This window comes from Coenobita brevimanus, chromosome 48 (assembly GCF_032717465.1).
Source record: "Coenobita brevimanus isolate Jiangsu-jjx chromosome 48, ASM3271746v2, whole genome shotgun sequence".
Lineage (NCBI taxonomy): Eukaryota > Metazoa > Arthropoda > Malacostraca > Decapoda > Coenobitidae > Coenobita > Coenobita brevimanus.
The window spans coordinates 11,968,517-11,976,268 of NC_137001.1; the positions used below are offsets into that span (position 1 = coordinate 11,968,517).

Here is a 7,752-nt window from a genome sequence, read left to right on the forward strand (position 1 = left end):
TTACTACAGCCTATCATCCTTTGTTCCCCTGATTTTCTTATACTTTAGCAACAGAAATATAAGAGTAAAGGTACTTGATGTATACTCCAAGTTCCACTCAGTTTTGGATCAGTCCTGGCTCCAACCCTGTTTCTCTTTCATATTTATGATCTCTTGTCTGTCATCCATAATCCCATTCACTAAGTTTGATAAACCGGACTCCCATCCCAGCACAGGAATCTCCTTATGTAAGACTCATCCAAGATCACTGAGTGGGTATAACATTGTTCATTTAATACTAGGAACACTAGATATATCCAGTTTACTAATAGACAAGTATTGCCTGATTCCTATACTGGTAGTACTTTCACTGCAGCAGATAAACCTATCTCTAAGAGTATTCTCGGTGTTTCGCTTAACATTACCCTCAGTTGGACCTCTTACGTTAGATCACTTGTAAAAATCCCTCCGGGAGAGTCTTGGATTATTGTACAGAATTTGTAACCTGTTAACTGACGAGCAGTTACTATAACTTTAAAAAGCCATGTGTGCCTCAGCTTAGAATGTTCACTGTCGTGGAGTGGATGCCGAGAGGTTGCACTAACACAACTGAACAAGATTCAGAACAAGGCTATAAGTTTAATTAGTCATCCAGCAATTACAAAGGAACAATCCCTGTCCCCCTACAAGTAAGTTAGAATGTTTCCTTCTTTCCATCTGTATTATGATTCGATTTCTGTTTGCTTGTTTGTTACCGTAACACAGAAAAGACCGGTGCATGTTTTAGAATGTTTGTTTAGAGCAAGGTATCATTAACCCGTGGATTGCGAGCCACAGCTCAGGCTAGGTAGCGTCATGTTGCGAGCAACAGTTTAGGCTGTGCATCAACGCTAACTACTCCACCCCTACCCAATACACATGGAGCTACGCAAAGATGTAGAGACAGAGATTTTTTTCCTTTCACCAAAAGATGCCCTGGATGTTTATTTTCAAGTTTATGATAAAATAAAAAAAATTTTTTTTTTTTTTTTTTACTCCCCTACGGAGAGAGACCGTTTCTTTTCACCAGATGATGCCCTGAATGATATCTTCAAGTATATAATAACCAAATACTACAAAAACTTTTTTTTCTTCATTTTTTGTGCACCATGGGGTGGGAAAAAAAAGGGTAATTGCACAGTCCATGGGTTAAAATGTGTAACTTGAAGAATAAAACAATTTCCAGTCCAATCGGACGGCCGATTCCCGAGTTATGACCTATTTTTGACTGAATAGAAGTGACTTGACATTGAGCAAGTTATTTTTTAGATATTTTTATGGCCAATGCTCAAACGAAGTTGCAATCATTGTGCCACGACTCCACGCTTTTCTCATTGCTACATGGACACCTGGTAGGTATCTTGACTTGCTCATGCCACAGTGCCATATTGCAGATCTTTTGGCTATCATTCTTCATATACTCCAGAAATGCTTCTTTTTGGAACCCTCTCCGCGAGATTAGTTTCCCCCCAAACTTCAGGCTACAACACATCAAGTATATATATGTTACAGTCAACGTCTAAATCCAGACAATTTGTAAAGTGACTGAACTTTTCAGGCAATATGTGAATTGCCTGGTTCACCCAGTCAATTTAGGAATCAGCTAAAAATTGCAGACAATTTACAAAGTGACTAAAATTATGATAGATTTTCTTGGCATATTGACTAATATGGGGTAATATACTGACAGACAAACAGTATTCTTGAGTAAAATTTTTTCTAAAACCTACGTGACGATGAAATGTGATAATAAAACCTACGTGACAATATAATGTGATAATAAAACAATGAAAAAATAAAATGTGTCAATAAAGTAAGACATTAAATCAGTTTTTATTCTTACAGGTCAAACTAGAGTTTGAATCCTGGTATGGGTAATCAAGTCAGTTTGCCTAGTGGCAGTTTGTATGATGATGTCTGGGTAGTTTATCAGTGTGTGTGTGTGTGTGTGTGTGTGTGTGTGTGTGTGGTGCCCGGTTCTTTCTATTGGATGTTGTTGTTTGAGGCTGACTTACAACGAGCACCACAATTATATCTCTAGAGGTTCGTTCGACCCTTATCCTGATGTTGTTGGACTAACTGTGGAATCGGTTGGGAATCAGAGATTATTCAAAAATTATTTTAATTCTTTCTATCAAATATTACACACAAGGAAAATGGGCCGTTCAATATAATTACTAATGAGAAAGAAATTTGGTAGCTTGATTGTGAGTAGCGTAACAAATGAAGAACTTTGGGTAGCGTGACAATGCAATAACCGTAATTTATACTCCCAAAACCGATTCAGCACAGGGGTCGAAAACAATTCCCACCAAGGCACGAGGGTTATGAGAAGTTATACATAATATTGAGAGATAGAGAGGAATGACAGTGAAACTCAATAAACTTGTCAAAATGCTGAATTTACTAATATCTCTCCTTTCTTTAAATCATATTACATCATACTATTTAATTTACTAATAAATGACAACTTCAATTGATCTTTTCTCTAAGACATGAAACTTTACTTTTTGAGAGAACTCTAGATTTTTTTACTCATTTAATCACACTTTTATTTATTCACATTTCACCAAATTTCTCCACTACGAATTTTATAGACACATATACTTCAGTTAACCTTCAATTGATATTACTTTTTAGATCTCACTCCTCCCCAACATCCGTGATATTTAACATAAAAAGGTTTGCCACATTCAATACACTCGTGGGCACGTAGGCTTTCTCCGGGCACATCAAGCGAGGGAGTTGCCTTGGGGACAGAGTGCTCTCCGAGTTCACCCCCTATACATTATGTACCCATAAAAAAAAAAAAAAAGTCACAACTACACTCCTTTCACAAGCTAACTTAACTGATCTATTGCATAATCAAAGGACTATTCACTGTATGGATGTAAATGGTGAGTGTACAATTTAAATCCTAACGACTTTTCCCTAGGGCAGTTACAATATGGCGGTTAGAGGTGAGTTTATGACGTGGCGTTCTCACAACATCTGTTCACGGTGCGGGGGCAAATTTGAGTCAGTAACATTACAACTTAGGCCACAACGGCACAAATAATATCTCTGAACTTTACAACGCAAGTATGAACAAAGGGGGCAGGGAATGGAAATGGAGTTCCCCCGAGCTAAGCCCTGTATTGGACTATATAGCCCCGCTAGGGTTACAGGAGCGAGCTACCACTCCCGGCACGGCAGCCCGGGCGAGGCTCGAACTCGCAATCCCCCGATTACAAGTCCGGCGCGCTACCACTGTGCTACCGCGCCCCTAAGGGGGCAGGGAAGAAAACAGAGTAATGAAACTCACCTGTACACGATGCAAGGGCAAATTTGAGAGTGAGTCAGGAGCTGGCTGATCCCCCCCTCTGTTACTTTTCAAAATGCGGGAAACTAAGCGACTTGGATGACGTGTAGGGTACTTTTGCTTCACCCCCATATGAGGGACACAACTCTAAACTTCTGATTCTGAACGGATACAGATATTAATTTTCTTTACTCTCAATCTGACAGGGGATATTTAGTGATTCTAATTATCTCACACAAAGAGTCGCAAATTGAATCAACAGCGGTCGCTAGCATGCTCTCGGCGGAGGAATACATTACCCAACTATTACGTCATGTCCTCGGGCACTAGCTAACTAAAACTTTTAACGGCTTTCCACCCTCTATACGATATTATTTCCTCTATAAGCATGTTAATCGACAACATTATGATTTTTACTATGATTACATCAGATCTGATATAATAGAAAATGAGTACAGACTATACGCCACTCAAATACCCACGTCTGCTCTCAGAACAATTCACGTACAACATGTACAAATATTCTTAAGGACTAGCACAGCATAAATGAGATTTATGATCTTACAGCTACAGAAATAATAATAAAAAGAACATGTATTAACTACTAGGTACAAGCATGTTTCTATATCATAAGCCTAGAATGGATTAGGGTAAATACAAATGTATAGCTTACGTACTAAAGTCTTAACTTACATGACTTTCAAATATGTATAACTTACGTACTAAAGTCTTAACATACATGACTCTCTCAGGTTTTGGCTCTTGTGGCATTACATGTGTGGGTGTGTGTGTGTGTGTATGTGTGGGTGTGACCGGTACAGACGTCTGGGTAGCTAGCCAGTGCAGTTGTGTGTTGGCCTTGTCCCTGGCATTTACTCTCGTGTCTTTCCGTGAGGTGTAGTTCGTTTGTAGAACATATGGCGTGTTCTGAGGAAGCACTTTTTTACGGGAAAGTGATGTTGAAGAAAAAATCGGATTCAAAGTCATTACTACTGACTAAAATTGAGTACTACAATCTGATAGAGGAACGCAGAGTAGCAGCATCTGCAAAAAATAAATCAAATCGGCAGTATTACATCCTTGGACGTTACGAAGTTCTTCAGTGTGGTGACGTTGAAAAGTTGATCAAAAAACGGAATGATAGAACTCAAGAACCTGTTTATTTTGTGCATTTTGAGGATATGTTTGATACAATAAAACGTGCTTACATTACTACGGGACATGGCGGCAGAGACAAAATGGTCAAAGCTTTGTCAAGATATGCAAACGTTACTAGAGATACTGTAGAACTGTTCAAATCTTTGTGTGTTCAGTGTCAAAAGAAACGGAAAAGATGTACGGCCAATGGTGTTACTGTTAAACCGATTTTGTCAAAGGACTTCGGCTCACGAGCTCAGGTGGATCTTGTTGACATGCAGTCTTGTGCCAAAGGAAAGTATAAGTGGATAATGGTGTATCAAGATCACCTAACAAAGTATTGCATATTGCGTCCCCTAACTTCAAAAAGGGCCGCTGAGGTTACATTCCAACTAATGGACATATTTTTAATGTTTGGAGCACCTCAAATTCTTCAAAGCGATAATGGTAGTGAATTTACAGCATTAGTCATTTCGGAACTGAAACTTCTTTGGCCAGACTTGTTAACAGTTCATGGTAAACCAAGGCATCCACTGAGTCAGGGATCAGTTGAACGCCTCAACTGTGATATAAAAGACATGCTAGTTTCATGGTTAGGTGATAATGATACAAGTGACTGGCTCATGGGACTCACGTTTCTGCAGTCTCAAAAAAACACCAGTTACCATTCTGGGATCAAACAATTCCCATACAAAGCACTCTTCGGTGTTGAGGCCAGAGTAGGTCTACGCTCAACTGCACTTCCAGAGAAAGTTTTGAAGACAATGGTTACTGAAGATGATTTACTTGGAGCTTACACTTTTCCCTCGGACTCTGGTCGTCCAGTTGATCCACCTGAGTGCTCTGCTCGTCCAGTTGATCCACCTGAGTGTTCTGCTCGTCCAGATGATTCACGTGAGTGCTCTGCTCATCCAGATGATCCACCTGAGTGCTCTGTTCATCCAGATGATCCACCCGAGTGCTCTGCTCATCCAGTTGATTCATCGAAGGGCTCTACTCATCCAGATGATTCACCTGAGGGTTCTACTCACCGTGAGGACTTCGCTCATCCAGGTAGTGACACACACACACAGAAAAAAATAAAATAAAAAAAGGTAAGTGATAACTGATCTCATTAAGCTCATAACCACATGTCAAGTCTATCACCATTAATTACATACTTATCTCTGTTATAAAGCTAAAAATACATTGCTTTCATTCTTTTTTTGTTCATTCAGATGGTTTATCCGAGGGTTCTGCCTATCCAGACAATTCACCCTGTGACCAGAATCCTACAGGAAGACTTCATGTGCTCCAAGAAAACATAGCACTTCAACGGCCAAGAGCAGCTGCTGGTCAATTAGCCTAAGCTGAACGCATGGTGAAACGTAGTCGTTTAGATCATGCCCCTGGTAATCCCGGAGATAATGTGACAATTCCCATCCCGTTAGTTGATCGAGGTAAAGGTGATCCCCGAAATGTTATAGGTGTTATCTTAGATCGTAATGAAAATGACATGTATCGAATAGCCGTGAGAGAAGGAATACTTAAGGGACGCTACAGTAGAAGTCAGTTTGATATTTGTACCCAGCAACTGTATAGCCTCGGTGACGTGAGTGCAGACAAGGAAACAGGACTTCGTCAGGCAGTACAGCAGTCACCTAGGTTTGGTGGTCAAGGTTATGCTAAGTGCAATTGTACTGTGAGTAAGAAACAATGTCAAACAAATCGCTGTGAATGTTATAAAGGTCACAAGTGCAACAGTCGGTGCCACTTTAGTTTGACCTGTAAGAATAAAAACTGATTTAATGTCTTACTTTATTGTCACATTTTATTCTTTCATTGTTTTATTATCACATTATCTTGTCACGCAGGTTTTATTATCACATTCTATTGTCACGTAGGTTTTATTATCACCTTTCATCGTCACGTAGGTTTTAGAAAATAAAATTTTACTCAAGAATACTGTTTGTTTGCCTATGTCAGTATATTACCCCATATTAGTCAATATGCCAAGAAAATCTATCATAATTTTAGTCACTTTGTAAATTGTCTGCAATTTTTAGCTGATTTCTAAATGGACTGGGTGAACCAGGCAATTCACATATTGCCTGAAAAGTTCAGTTACTTTACAAATTGTCTGGAATTAGATATTGACTGTAACATATATACGAACAGTAGACCCTAGTTATCCGCGGGGATTAGGCTCCAGAGACCCCCACGGAAGGCAAATTTCACGGGTACTCAAGCCATCATCACGAAATGGCATATTATTTCCACATAAGCTAAGCACATCCCTGAAAAAATAAAAACATACTTTAAAATATTACAAATACATATTAACACTCACAAAAAGACTATGTGTTCTCTTGATAACCTTTGTACAATGATGACGATTGCTGTAAGACGATGATGATGATTGCTGTATAGATGACAATGATTGCTGTATGATGACGACGAAGATTATAGTGCAGTTCCTACTGTGCCAGTGTGGTGAGGCGACGAGATGTGTGGTGGCACTGTAGGTTAGCTGTGTCTAGTCTGACCCTTCTAACAGGACGCCAGATAACACCTTACTCTCTCTGTTTGGCTTAGGAGGATTGCTTTATTCTCACACAGTGAAGTATAGTAGAGTTGTAAACACGAGAAGGGCGACGACAACGTAAGTAATGAACTGATTGGTGTTTACAATAAGACTGGTGGACTGGCGGGAGTGCCTGTGGGTGCAGGTATCCTAACTATAGCATCAAAATAAGTGTGCGTTGTGTGCCAATTTCAAATTAAGTTATGGTGTATAGTACAGTATTAAAATCAATTTCATCCATGGAGACTTAAATCTCCTGATGCAAATTCCGCGGAAAAATAGGGTCTACTGTACATATATATATATATATATATATATATATATATATATATATATATATATATGTACAGCGAGGTTGGATGGTGAGGAATTGGAAAATGTGAGTACGTTTAAATACTTGGGTAGTGTGATGAGTAAGGATGGAGGTTTGGAGGGTGAAGTACATGAAAGGGTACAGCAGGGAAGAAAGGTTGCTGGTTCTTTAAAAGCAGTGATAAGAAACAGGGAAGTGAGCATTGTTAGGAAGAGAAAACTGTCCCGCAAAGTTCCAGGTTCAAAACAAAAGAGTTAGGTAAAATTATAAGTTAAAGTTTAATGCTCAAACTAACAACTAAACATTCAGGACTCATAAGGATAATGTAATGGTAAAAAACAGGTTAAATATATGGTTAACTGAAATAGCCTCTGTTAACACGAAATTAGCAAGAGTAAATTTATCTAAGTCAGCCCTGAT

The 7,752-nt window shown here is 39.1% G+C and overlaps 1 non-coding gene across 1 annotated transcript; it reads right to left on the minus strand.

The window, feature by feature from the left end:
* Positions 1-3,210: 3,210 nt before the first annotated feature.
* TRNAT-UGU (transfer RNA threonine (anticodon UGU)) lies at positions 3,211-3,282 on the minus strand. The gene has a single exon. It is a non-coding gene; the product is annotated as a tRNA-Thr (tRNA).
* Positions 3,283-7,752: the final 4,470 nt, after the last annotated feature.